Below are 14,012 nucleotides of genomic sequence, written 5' to 3' on the forward strand. Positions count from 1 at the left end.
ATTAGCAGTCACTCCCCACCCCACTTACCCCAATTCTAGGCAACCACAAATCTACTTTCTGCTCTCTATGTATTTGCTTCACCTAAACATTTCATTTAAATAGAGTCATACAGTATGTAGCCTTTCGTGTCTAGTTTCTATCCTTTAGCATGTTTTCACATTTCACCCATGTCACAGCATGTGTCAGTACTTCATCCCTCTTCATGGCTGAACAATATTCCATTTTATGGATATAGCACATTTCCTTTACCCATTTATCCGTTGATGGACACTCGGGTTGTTATTATGAGTCATGTTGTTAGGGACACTCATATACACATTTTTTGTAGGCATGCTTTCAGTTCCCCTGAGTATATACCTAGGAGTGAAATTGCTGGGTCGTATGATAACTCTGTGTTTAACTTTTTGAGGAACTACCAGACTTTTTTTGCAAAGTGCATGCCCTATCGGCAATGTAGGAGGCTTTTTCCACATCCTCACGCAGGAGATTTCTTTTGGCAAATCATAAAAGGAAAATATCTGAGAAAACAAAGCCCTGGAAAATAGATATGGTAACCCTTGAGTCATTACCATGATATACCTCTCACAGGCACCTAGGAAAATGCTGTCGGGCACCAGAGATGCTAGGCTCTACTGGCTGTTTCTCAAGGAATACTCTTGCCCCTATACTCTGCGGCCCCGTGGTGTGACAGTTTGCAGCTGAATATTGGAATTTCCTTTTTCTCGTTGATATTCTGCCTGGCTCGTGGAAGAAGGCTGAGTAACTTTACATCTGTATCAAATCCAACTTACATATCCAGGCCTAGAGACTACTGGGAGCCATTGGGAGCTCAGAAATTTGGCAGAGGTCCTGTCCTTCAAGCTATAATCCGCCTGTGGCTGACCCGATTGGCTACCGTTATCCTCAGTTTAAGTGCCGGGACTCACAGGACTAAATTCTGCTTAAATAATGTAACTGTTTATGCCAGCATAGAGCTAAAGCCCAGGCTAGGTACAGAGAAAATTGCCCTGAGAGCAAATATGAGTCCTAATAGAAAAGAAATTCTGCAACCTGCACCCAGACCTTTCGCCAGGCAATTCGCCAGTGCCCGTGCTGTTACTGACAAGGATAAGTGTGGGAAGTGAAGGGAGAGAGATGTGTGGTAAGCTGGTCAGAATTTTTGTGACCTCAGAGATTTTAGTTTTTGGCTGACTCCTCCAGGGCTTGAGCAGTGAGTGGCATGAGTAACAGGGCATTTCAGGCTTCTCACACCCACCTTGTGGATCTTCCCAGTTCTGGACGAGTTTCAGCCAGCCTATGGGGGATAGTAATCGGGTTTGTTGCCTGAAGGCTGGGCTTTGGTGTGTGGTTTCGCTCCGGGCCTCTCAACTGTGCCCTTTTAAAGTTTCGTCACCCCCAACCAGCTGTTATTTCACAGCCTGTGGTTTTCTGTCTAACAGTCTATAAGAAGATTAATAGTTCCACGGCTAATGGGATCATGATTTTAACAAGAGATTGCAGCCAGCTCCGAGCGAGCGCCGACAGAATTCTCTGGCGGCCCGAGGAGTCTGTAGGATCTTGGAAAACTGACACTGGTCTCCTCAGAATGTGAGTTCTGTTTCTTTCTCAGCTGATGGCAGTAGGGACAGCCAGTTCCCCTGGGTAGACTTCTTGAGCACGAGAATAACTTCACACCATTTCTGGCAAATCAGTGTTCCTCGGGCCTTCTGAGTCTGGTGTCTTTGGGGCTGAAGAAACAGCAACATTCAGAGCCCTGCTTTTTGTCCAGAGCAAAGGACAGCTGTTTGCATATTGGGTCTTTTCAGCCACACATATTCCTGATTTATTCCTTGATTCTCAGGCATGCCAGCCCCTTTGCAGACAGGTCCAATGGGTGTAATAGCAATCGCTATGGATGTCCCCATCATTGGGTGACGTAGTCCTTTGAGCCCAGAGTTTGTCCTCTCTCCTTGAGTCCCTGACTTGACATTCTCTCCCCTGGAGAACTCTCATTTCGGGTCGTCTCCTTCCTCACCATGCATGTTCAGGATCCTTGGCTCATCTTACAAAAGAAGGAGATAGAGCAGTAAATACTTACTAGATATCTGCTCTTGCGTATTTGGTCTCATCTAATCTTGAGAAACAGGAATTATATCCCCATTGTACAGATGAGGAACCTAAGGCGCCATACAGCTTAAGTCATCTGTCCAAAGTCACCCAGCTCACGGCCAAGGTTAGATTCAAAACCCCAGTTTGGGTGATTCCAAATCTCAGGCTGGATCTATCCAACTATCTCTGGAGATAGACAGTTTGGAAACGATCGTAGTCTTCTCACACTGTAACATAGCATCTTGCTCTGTTAAACACTCAGGGTTAGTACTTCGGCTGAAGGTTCTCTGACAGATATATGGACATATCCTTGGACCCTGAAAGCCATGCATAATATATCAGGTCACGTCTGGTCAATATGAGATCAGCACTGCAAGATCATAAACAAAGACATAATTTTAAAACCTAAACTAGCTTGTCATGAACACATCTTTCCATTTCCAACTAGGTTCTAACCAAACCGTATTAGGTTACATTAAGTCCTACATATATGGGAAAACCCATTTTCCCCTAAACAAATTAACTGGGTCATCTTTCGCAATTATTGCTGTAATCAAGCTAATGTGTTATTAAGAAGACTGAAATAATTGTTTATGATCTGGTTACTTTGGTCAATGAATAATTGAATTGAGTGACCATTAAAGAAAATCTAATCCATTGCTGTGCACTGAGTCAGTCCACAAAGGGTCAGTGTAGTGGAGCATGAAGCTGTACGCATTCAATCTGAGGGCTGATCAGAGCGTTCCGATATCAGCTACTTCAGCTTTGCGGATAAGAACAACCCATTTGCTCACCCGACGCACTTTACGCTTTCCAATTTGCTTCATCCTTGCTGGCCTCTTTCCCTTCCTGGGGTGCCCCCCGGCTCCCTCCCAACATTGCACACACTAGTCCTGTTAGCATAGCTATCTCCTACTTGTCCTGTGAATCTGCACTCGGTCTTAACTTCCTCAGGGAAAGCTTACCTGAGGCCTCTAATATTCTAACAGCATCATAATCTCCCTTCACGTCCAGCATCCCAGTTATATTCTGAAGTCTAAGGTCTAATTCACGCCTGTCTCATTTGCCAGTGTAAATGCCATAGAAAGTGACAATCATGGGTTTGGGGGTTACTGCTTGGAGGGGGTAGAGTTTGGTCCTCATTGTATGCCTAGTACCTATAAGAGTGCCATCACATATGATAAAGGAGTAAATAAAATGGGGTAAGCATTGCTAAGAGGGTTATTTAAATGGAGCTGGGAGGGCATTAAAGAAGTGGGGCTCATGCACATCAACTGTCTCAAATTCTTGGCATTTTTGCTGACCTCTGCCAAAAGCCAGGACATGGGCTATATGTTGAAATGGACATAAGCAGGCTTTCCATCCAAAGCCAGGCCTAGCAACCAATCACCTAGAGTTTAGTGTAACTGGAGCTACACCAGCACCAATCACATTTTGTTCAAAACAACTTATGTAAATTCTGTGTTCCTCTGCAAAAACTCTAACCTCCTTTGTCTCTTGGGAGCTCGCTTTCCATTTAGCTCGAAAGTGTATCTAACAGATTGCAATCTCAAAGACCCCAAATAAACACACATATTTTATTTTGAAGCTTGCAGTTTTTTTTTCATTGGCTGGTGTAAAGTAGGTGTTCCGTAAGTATTTGTAGATTGAATGACTTTATACAGACATGAGTAAATGGAAGGAAAGACACATAACATTTACTGAGGGCCTTGTGCGTTTAATCCTCACACAATTTTGTGAAAAGGGCATCCCTTCCTTACACCTCTTTTTCAAAAGAAGAAACACATTTGAAGGGGCTGATATTTTTCTGGCAAACACTTGAACTCAGACCAGTCATAATAAAAATTTGTAAGAGCATCAATCCACTGCTTTTCCACCAAAGACTGCCTGCCTGTCTGCCTTTCTTTCTCTCTCTCCCTCCCTTCCCTTCCCTTCCCTTCCCTCCCCACCCTCCCTTCCCTTCCCTTTGCTTCCCTTCCCTTCGCTTCCCTTCCCTTCCCCTCCCCTCCCCTCTCCTCTCCTCTCCTCTCCTCTCCTTTCCTTCCTTCCTTCTTTTCTTTCTTCTTTTTCTCTATTTCTTTCCTTCTTTCTTTTCTTACTCTCTCTCTCCCCCCTCTCTCTTCCTTCCTTCCTGCCTCCCTGCCTTCCTTCTCCTTCCTTCTCTTTTTTTTTCTTTCTTTCTTTCTTTCTTTCTTTCTTCTTTTTTCTTTTTCTTTCTTTCTTCTTCTTTCTTCTTTCTTTTCTTCCTTATACCAGTGTGCCATGAATTTCACTTCCACTCCTTAAGGCTCAACTCAGGTTGGTGAGTTGCCTCCAAGGCACCTTCTAGGCGCCCGGTTAGTGTCACCAGTCATCTTCCCTTGTTGAAGAATCTCTGATACAGGAAGTGCTGTCCTACTTCTGCTGTGACTCCCACCTGCTGCCATTCTTGCTGTTCCTTATCACCTTTCCTAATGGTAACATGCAGGCAAAAGAATGTTTTTAGGATTTGGCTAAACCCCATGCTCATGCCAGGACACAGAAACAGGCTTCTTGGTGTACAATTAAAACAGAAACAAAAAATGTAATTTTTTTGAGAGACCAGTAGGAGAAGCATTTTAGAAAAAAAAGGAAACCCTACAGAACATTTCCATGAATGAAGTTTACCTTCTAACTAGGAAATATGTTAATGGAAGTACTGCTGCTACTTAAGAAACACTAAAAATGCAACCCAGAGTCCTCCACTGCCCCCCGGGATGGGCGAGCCTTGGGCGGATGGATTACACACTCCTCCTTGGTGCTCAAAGCCACTCGTTGAGGGAAGCATCTTCCAGAGTTCAATGCTAACTTTGTCTTCAGTCAGCAGAGCCAGAAATGACTTTATGTAAATTGTGACTTTAAGAAAAGACTGCAAGGTGTTGAGAAATGTTGACAACAAGTGCATTGACAGTCTACTTGGCTTTTTCCAGAGTTAGGCTGTGAACCGGGGCTGTAAGGCCATCTTTAATGATGGGATTCCTCCTGCTGTGGGACTAGGCAACCTCTAGTTTCCAGGGGTTACCTCTTCATCTGATGTTCTGCTTACGCCAGAGATTGGCTCCTAAGTAAGTTAGATAGCTTAGGAGAGCCCCGAGTCACCCTCCATCTGACCCCTCCTTACAGTTGTCAGATTAAGCAAATAAAAGCATGTAATGTCCAAGTACATTTTAATTATTTTGAGCTGCCCATGCATTGTAGATTGCGATTAAAAGATGTATTGCCTGGTATATTACACTTAAAAATTACTTGTCACTTATCTGATAAAGCTGACGGGGATCTAAATTGCATACTTTTTTCCTTGAATTGTATTTCTCTGATGATTTGGCTTGCCTGAGCAGTTACCTGTTCAGCAGAATCTGCTGATAAAATTTCTTGCCGCTTTCGGCTCTGTCCCTGTGATCTAGCTTCTATGGTGGTCACGTCCAATTTGCTTTGTTCTTTCGTCCACTGAACATTCATTAACAAGAAGCCATGCTCAACATTAACATTATGGGCCAGGATACTAACCATGCGCTTATAGAAAGGTAACAACTCTAAGAAATGCTCCTCAAATGTGATTTTCCTGCGACATATAATGCCATCTTTCCTGGCATAACTTGCTTTTCAATCTTCACAATTACATTGAATCTTTTCAGCAATATTTTAAGTGTCCAGTGACCAAAAACAAAAACAAAAAAAGAGCACGGTCATCAATTTTTAATCCCTTCTTCTTCAACACTACACATGCTGTAAGAGTATTTAGTAACATCCATATAACATCATTGAATTCTTCAGGGGATAAAACCCATTTCAAAAGATAGTCATGGCAAGTCATGGCTGTGATAATTATCCATTTCAAGTCAGAATTTCTTTTCCTGTGCATAAGTAAGTTTGTCTTTTTAAGAACAGCCTTGACACTTAAAGAGATAAATTTTTCTGTCATTTCTTTCTTTAACACATTCAATGAGTTTCTGTAAGCCATGGAGTCTTCAATAATACTATTTGCTTTTCTTTCAATTTGCATAATCCTATTGCTAAAGAGATATTGGAGACTGTAAGAAAAAATAAGTCGACTTCATTCAATAGATTACTTAAAAAGTCAACAAGAATTTGGAGGACCTATCCTGCAGAATTAAAATCTGCTTTCGGAGCTTCAAATAAAACTGGAGATTCTCACAATTACATTTGTTAAAGAGAAACCAATAGGCTTTTTGAACATGAGAGTATTTGAAGAATACTAAATACCAACAGGATCACAAAAATCCTTTAATTGCTCAATTCACACAATATAAATGCCTGAAATACAAGAAAAATTTCCTAACTTTGATGTCAATAGCAAAGATATCAGATGCTGTCTGAGTAACATTTTGCAAAATATGGATAGGACACCCAAATCTCCCATAGAATTGTCTATGCTTTGCTTCAACTCTGTTCTCACTTTTATGCAAATATTTACTGAAATTTGTATTTGCTTTGATCTCCCCTATTTTTTTTTTTCATAAAGTCCAACTCAACCATGGAGTCTCTGCAAAAATTCGCTATTATTTTTGAACTTTTATCTAGAAGAACTTGTGTTCACAGGAGCCTATAACCAAGTCTTTTTGTGAGAAAAATACATACGTTGGACAAGCAGAGGGAAACTTTTTTTTTTTTTTTGCATCGTGATTACGTCTATCCATGGCTATGCCTTTAAAAAGATCGCTGATCATCTCTATAATTATAAAAGGAGCTAGTTCATTTTTTATTATTACAGCAGATCTCGTTTTGGCACTCAAAAATTTGCTTGCAATTTTGGAATCTGAAAATACTTCTGGGATCCGTCCATTCAAACACTTTTTTTAAGCTGAAAGACTAATGATAATACGTGGTGTGGAAGCTGCTGCTGAGAGAACCATCTTCCACTTGCCTCCCGATCTTCCCGGGAGGCTGTCACCAGACAATTCCTCATTGCCTCCTGGATTCCGACAAGGTATGAGGCGTTCTGTCTCACTCCTACTTAGGGTACAGCCGCAGGCCATAAAACGGCTTAGCTACAGCAGGGCACGGGCTCGTCAGCACCAAGAATGCTTTATCGTTCATGCAATCATCCAGCCCCTTTTGCTCTGGTGTCGTCCGACAGAACAAGGGACACAGAAAACTAGCGCATTTGCTACTCCTGCTTTTGCAATGTGGGTAGCAAAGAGTTTGAATCGAATAAGGGATCATTGTTTCTTTACCAGCCAAAATCCATCAGCCTTGCTCGCCACCATCCCCATGTTAAGTCTCCTTCCGGCACGTAGCACACATTCGATCCACAGAAACACTGGGACGTGTCTTCAGATAAGCTTAGCATGGGGGTTAATTCCGACATCGCAGGTGGCAGCTCCCCTTCTCTCTACCATCAAACAGTCAAAAATATTAGCCAGCAATAACCCCGATAATGCCGCATAGTGAACTACCCCCGATTTGGGGGGTACAAAATTTGTTCTTGTACCTATAGATTGGTTGGAGCGGAAGAGCTGTTCCCCATGTCTTTCACTCTTTGTGGACCAGGGGGCTAGCCAGGCATGTTGCTCCTATCAAGACAAAAGCAGAGGTGCTAGGAGTGCATGCCCAACCATGCAAGCATATTCCACACCCTGCTCAAATCACATCTGTTAATGTCCCATTACAAATCAAATCACATGGTAGAGTGACAAATCGCAGGGCAGGTGAGGTATACTCCAGCCATGGAGATGAAATGGAAAGATTAGGGGCGCCTGGGTGGCGCAGTCGGTTAAGCGTCCGACTTCAGCCAGGTCACGATCTCGCGGTCCGTGAGTTCGAGCCCCGCGTCAGGCTCTGGGCTGACGGCTCAGAGCCTGGAGCCTGTTTCCGATTCTGTGTCTCCCTCTCTCTCTCTGCCCCTCCCCCGTTCATGCTCTGTCTCTCTCTGTCCCAAAAATAAATAAAAAACGTTGAAAAAAAAATTAAAAAAAATAATAATAAATAAATAAATTAAAAAAAAAAAGAAATGGAAAGATTATTTTTTGAGTTTACTTAGTTATTTTTGAGAGAGAGAGAGACAGAGACAGACAGAGATAGAGAGGGAGACAGAGAATCCCAAGCAGGCTCCGCGATGTCAACGCAGAACCCCACACGGGTCTCGAACCCACCAACTGGGAGATCATGACCTGAGCCAAAATCAAGAGTGAGACACTTAACCAGCTGAGCCACCCAGGCACCCTAGGACTATTTTTTAATAATAAGCTAAAATTCCATATCTAAGAACCACTGTGTGCTCTTGAGTTCAGAGGATATAAGATGTGCTCTCAGAGTCGTTTCGTTACAGCCACTCTCTAAAGAGGGAGCCTCCCCTGCCCCTTCTCTTGGGGAAGGGGCGGTGGGTGTCAGCACATCTCCCTTCAAAGACATCTTGTCACAAATATTCCCTTTATCTCTACCTATCCAGACCCTTTTATAGTCCTGATGAAGTTAGGGGAGCAATTGACTTTTGATTCTCTTCTTTGAAATCCTACAATCTGATGTGTTACAACTCACTTCAATATCTGATATTTAGTGCCTACGGGTCTCTACCAAAGCTTCCATTTTAACATCCCCTTACATAACCAAAACCTGGCAATGCACACAGCAATGCCCGATTTGGGAGCTTGAAAAAGAAGTTGTAATTTCAGTGAAAGGGAGAACCTGCCCTCTCTCTTCATGATCAAAATCCTTTGGTTAGGTCTTTGAAAAAGCAGAAAGCTGCCTGTTCAGGGATTCTGGAAAAAAGTTCTAGAGGGAATGGATTTCCAAAGACATAGTGCCCGGGTTGGTAACTTTTCTGGGTTTTCAAGCAGTAAGAGCTCATATCCCGCCTTTATGCAAAGCACCAACTGCCCAGAAATTAACATTCACTGTGTGGCAAGTATACAGTACAATTAGAAGACATTTCACTCCACAGGTACCCCCTGCTTTTTGAAAGTTCATGTTAACGCCATTTCACTTTTACGAAAGATCACATCAGTACCGGCTTTCACTAACGGAAAGAAATCCCAAGAGGATTTTTGCTTTTTTGAAAAAAGGGCAGAAGCAAAAATAGCATTTAGCTTTTGTTTGGCAGTGCACCGTTACAAAGACAGCAATGCACCCCAAGCAGAGAGCGGCCCCACCCATTCCTTCCGGGAAACCACACTCAGCACTCAGCATCGAGCTGCCAGAGCTTTGAATGCGTTTGTGAGCATCTGTGCTTTATCTTAATTTATTTTGTGCATCCGTTAGCAAGATGTGTCCTAGGGTATCAGAAAAGCCTAGGAGAGGTTATTTTTGGGGTCTGGGAACGCTCAAAAGATTTCCATATAAATTAATGGTAATTGCTTCTTAGCTTTACACCATTTCAGTTAGTGAAAGGGTTCGTAGGGACACTGTACTTTCAGATAGCAGGGGAAACCTGTACTTTCTACTCAAAAGTTTTCTTCAACTCCTCCTCCTTCCTCTTCCTCTTCCTCTTCCTCTTCCTCTTCCTCTTCTTCTTCTTCTTCTTCTTCTTCTTCTTCTTCGAAAGGCAGACTACCACTTGCAATGCCTTATTTGAATGTGTTCGGAGTCTTGGAAGTTTGACTACCCTATGTTCTCCTAAAAATGGGCCTTGAGAGCCTGTTTGGACGTTCTAGTAAGGGAGTGCAGCTAGTCAGCTACTCATATACCCTTGACCAAAGAACAGTCCTCCTGTATCAGGGAAGGTCATTTTCTTCTACTGAGCATGCGGCTTTGGGAGAGACGCACATGGAACAGTGAGAGAGGAAATGGACAGCTGCCTAGCCAGCCAGATCAGCCGAATCAACCCTGACAATCAAGGGGTCACAGATGTAGCAGCCAGATCACCCTCACATCCTCAAAAGTTTACTAAACATTCTGGAGCATGTATTAAACAAAACTTTCCCTCTCCCTCCTCTGTTGCTTTTTCTCACGTTGAGTAAAGGAGTGCTGAGCATTGACCCAAAGAGGTTTTGACAAGGGCAGGAGTGAAAGGGAAAGAAGAGGTAGAAATATTGTCAACAGAAGAAATACCAGTGTCTTCATCCAGCAAATGTCAGAACATTAAGCAGCCCTAGTGGAAATGAACCACCCACTATAAAAATTGGGATGTGGCTTGAGCATATCTTTCTGTTGCAGATTCGTGCATTTTGACTGGTGTCAAAGGTGTATTAACTCATTAATTATGGCTCTTGGGAAATGCCTCATGTTCCCATCACCTCTCTTTGCATGATGACTGAATAATACTCTAGGTCTCCTTGGTCTGGAATAGAATTTTGACAGCACATATACTCTTTCTCTTATCTAACTAGAAAGTGAATGTATTGGAAATTGAGTCGGCCAGTTTCTATGTCTCCCGTCACCTATGGGGCCAGCACAGGAGGGTCTCAGAGGAAGACAAAGTTGCAAACACCAGGTGAGTTTACAGATAATTGCTCTTTGCAAACTATTCACAAAATTATTGACAAAACTATTGGGTTGAAGACATTTAATAGACATTGCTTCCGCCAAAATACAGAGTATCCTTCCTAAGTATAGGTAATCAGCCACAAAGTTTCTCTTGTTTAATTATTTCTCATTGATCAAGATCGAGATCTGTCCTAAGGAATGTCAGAGATATAAATTGCATGGAATGGACAAGTCTTTCTGGGAAAAGTTGAGAGTTGGGGCTGGGAGTGGAAGATTAACTTTAAACATATGGAGTTTTAAAATATGGATGTAATAATTTGGAGTGAGCATATTCCAGGTGGGAAGAAACAAGTTGACAAATGCAGGGAGATAGTCTGTAAGCTATCATTCAGGTGTCATGTCATACACTGCTATCTTTATAACTCTTAGAATTTTATTCAGTCATTCATTCCTCAAGTATTTATTGTGTACCCATTAGGTACTAGGCACTGTTCTATAAACTGGGCCTCAGTAGAGAACACAGCAAATATCTGCTCTCCTCGGTCTAACATTGGGATTAGAGAGACAGATAATACCCCAAGAAGTAAGTATGTCTACATACCAGATAGTAATAAGGGTTATTTAAAAAAGTAATGCCAGGTAAGGGGAAGACCTGTGGGAACAGGTTATGTCTGTGTATTAATCTGAGCAAAGCGAATCATGGACACATGTTAATATATGAGAGAAGAGCTTTTGAGGCAGAGAAAACAGGAAGTACAAAGGTCCTAAGGTAGAAGCGTAGCTGACACAGGAAAGGGGACAGGATAGAAATGCCCAACGCATAATAATTGATTGAGTAATCAGGACAAGTGTATGGGACTCAGGCATGACTTACATGTTTTGAGTACAATATTTATAATGTGGGATAAAGGAGGAAAGATTATCCACTGCATACATTAGCTTAAGCTTTTATGTTGAGTTAATTTTCAACTTACTATGTCTTTGGGGAAATCATAAGGCCTTGACAAAAACCCACAAACCCCCAGCATTTTCATTTATTACACTCTCCCAAGTGTCTGACCCTACACTAAATGATTTACAAACATAACCTCATCAAACCCTTATAACAACACTTAGATGTAGGTATTGTTATCCCCATTTTGTAGATGAAGGAAGTGAGGGTCCAAAGTTTAAATGCCTTTCTCAAGTTTATAAAACTGGAAAGAGAAAAGGACTCAGAGATATCTGCCTGATTTCCAAGCACGGCTCTTAAACCCAAAGCTTACCTTATAGGTCAAGTTTTATCTGAAAAGAATTGAAAGATATGCAGCTTTCTATATTATTCCCAAGTTCCATAATATTGGAGATGGGGTGTATTACTTCTTAGATTCATATAGAATACGCCTCTGTGATGAACATGCTTTCTCTCCCTCCCTTCCTTCTTATTATGTGTTTTGATTCTACCTCCTCTGAGTTTGTTTACACATTTATTAAACTTGTATTAACTCCATACTGTGGGCTTGACACTCAAATAAAAGTAATGTGATCCTGCCTTTGATAAGGCCTGATGCTTGCCTGTAGACAAAGAGACAATATTGTGGGTTTTAAGAAAATCTCTAAGGACTCCACTGGCAAGAAAGAGATGATATTCTCAAATTAAGAAGCTCAAGGAACGATTAATAAAGACCTTATTTAGGTCCTTCATTATCACTTAGATGTAAGCAGGGTATAAGGGAAGTGCAAGGGATCGTGCAAGACCCTGGGGCACTAGAGAAGTATAATCTTCTTAGAGCAAGTATAGGGATTCCTCAAATCTGCTAGAACATTCAAACTGGGTTTGAATTAAGCTTTTCTATTTTGAATACATTCACTGCCAAATCTAGTATGTGAATGCCCCTAAGATTCCATTTTTGGTAAATGAAAATGCCTTTATGAAAATATGTTCTATTTTCTTCTTTTCTATCACCCCCAAAAAACCCCCTGTTACCAGTAGCCTCCTTCAATAATTTCAGTGACCTTCACTGGAAAATTCTCCAATACTTTTTACTGCTGTTTGTGGCTTTCCCAGACTCTATTCTTATGCCAATCAATTCTTCTCCTAATGTGATCAAACCATCACGAGACTCTGCATGATTCTTCAGCTCAGTTCAACTTCAATGAGTCTCCATTTCAGAGACATGCAAAAAATATTGCTTGGCTCAGAGGTGTATTAGTTATCTACTGCTGCATAACAAATTGCCCTCATATCTTAGAGGCTTTTACCCTTTATCATCACAGAGATTCTATGAGTCAGGAATTCAAAAGAAGGTTTAGTTGAATTGTTCTGATTCTGAGTCTCTTGTGACATCGTAGTCAAGATATTAGCTGGGGCTGCAATAATCTGAAGGCTTGACTGGAACTGGAGGATCTGTATCCAAGATGACTCACTCACATGGCTGTAAAATCATAACTAAAATAGTTCTTATATTTGCTTTTCCAGAGATTAAGAACAACTCTTACAGAAACATGATCCATGATTATAAAGACTACAAACTGTCCCATGGAACTTAAATGCAGAAAGGAAAATTTTAAATTAGCAGCAAATGCAAGTCTCTATGATATCTAACAGATGTCTAATCAATGGCCGCCTTTCTTAATCCATGTAGCCATTGTTTGGACATAAAATACCAATTCTGTGCTTGCAGCTACAGAATAGAAAGTATTCAATATTTCTGATCCATGGGACCCTACCCAACTCCAACTTACAAACTGAAACCACTAAGAGAAAGAACAGTTAACTGATAAAAGAAGGTGTTAGAGTGGAACTATTCCTGTCTTAATTTCAACTAAAATATCTCTAAGATAAATTCCATTTATCAAAGTGAGTGCAGGACAAATGTCCAAATACGTAATTTTCAAAGAAATGGTAGAGAACTAGTTGCATACTCTTGACCCTTCAGCAATGCCAAGGCTAGAAAAATTGGACACGTTGTGAAAAGATGGAATTGTTTCCTTAAAAAAAACTGTTGCCATTCCAAGTTTCTAATTTCCCAAGGGAGTGAGGGAAGGGATATTACCTTCTTTACCTAAAGCCCAAGGAAGGGGGTTTCATGGGAGCACTTTGAGAACTTCAGAAACCTACTTTTTCTCAAGAGTTGCAAATACAGAGATAATTTCACTTTAAATCAGCTCCATAATTTTGATCAATGTCTTCTAGACATTCTGATTATTAGGAGAGAAGGTCCCCATGACTTAAAGTTATTTTAAGGATGTCTATTACAAAAGAATGACTGAAAAAGTCCAAGGATCTGAAAAGTTTTCATCAAGAGGTATTATAAACGATTCACCATACAATATACTTTAAAGGCAGGGGCGCCTGGGTGGCTCAGTCAGTTCAGCGTTTGACTTCAGCTCAGGTCACGATCTCACAGTTCATGAGTTTGAATCCCATGTCAGGCTCTGTGCTTACAGCTCAGGCTCTGTGCTTACAGCTCAGAGCCTGGAGCCTGTTTCAAATTCTGTGTCTCTCTTTCCCTCCCCTGCTCGCACTCTGTCTGTCTCTCTC

This window comes from Lynx canadensis, chromosome D4, assembly GCF_007474595.2.
Source record: "Lynx canadensis isolate LIC74 chromosome D4, mLynCan4.pri.v2, whole genome shotgun sequence".
NCBI lineage: Eukaryota > Metazoa > Chordata > Mammalia > Carnivora > Felidae > Lynx > Lynx canadensis.